Source organism: Bison bison, unplaced genomic scaffold (genome assembly GCF_000754665.1).
Source record: "Bison bison bison isolate TAMUID 2011002044 unplaced genomic scaffold, Bison_UMD1.0 scf7180017864383, whole genome shotgun sequence".
In the NCBI taxonomy this organism is placed as follows: domain Eukaryota; kingdom Metazoa; phylum Chordata; class Mammalia; order Artiodactyla; family Bovidae; genus Bison; species Bison bison.
The window spans coordinates 1,325,834-1,326,295 of NW_011494955.1; the positions used below are offsets into that span (position 1 = coordinate 1,325,834).

General features: G+C 30.1%; 1 protein-coding gene across 1 annotated transcript in view; it reads left to right on the plus strand.

Moving 5' to 3' along the window:
- ZNF547 (zinc finger protein 547) overlaps nt 1–462 on the plus strand; it is a 40,403-nt gene that overhangs the window by 38,030 nt on the left and 1,911 nt on the right. The window lies entirely within an intron of this gene.

Consider the following 462-nt stretch of genomic DNA (forward strand, 5'->3'; position numbering starts at 1 on the left):
TCATTTTTTTGTAATTTTACATAGTGAGTAAAATGTCTCTAAATCCTGCTATTGAAGGCTTTTTTTCTCTTTCTCTCTCGGCTTTCTGTATTTATAATCATTGCTATTCTAGCCATACCTTCCATGTGTTCTGTTGTGTATAAAGGACATGTTAGTGTGTATTTAAATGAACGTTTCCACTTTTTGATCTTTTGCTCCATGTTATTAATTTTAGCTTAATTCTTTTAATGAGATGATTGTACTTATTAATGGATCCCGTAGTTGTATTTTCATACACTCTCATGCATTACATAAAGTTAACAGTTTTACAGTATACAGCCACTTGGAGGTTTTCTGCTTTTTTGGTGATTGTACTCTGCTAGTAATACTTATTTTACTATTAAGTCATCATCCTCTGATGATATTGAAAGAGAAAATGATTAACATATCTTGTTAAAATATTTGTTTTCAGGGAGACTAAAT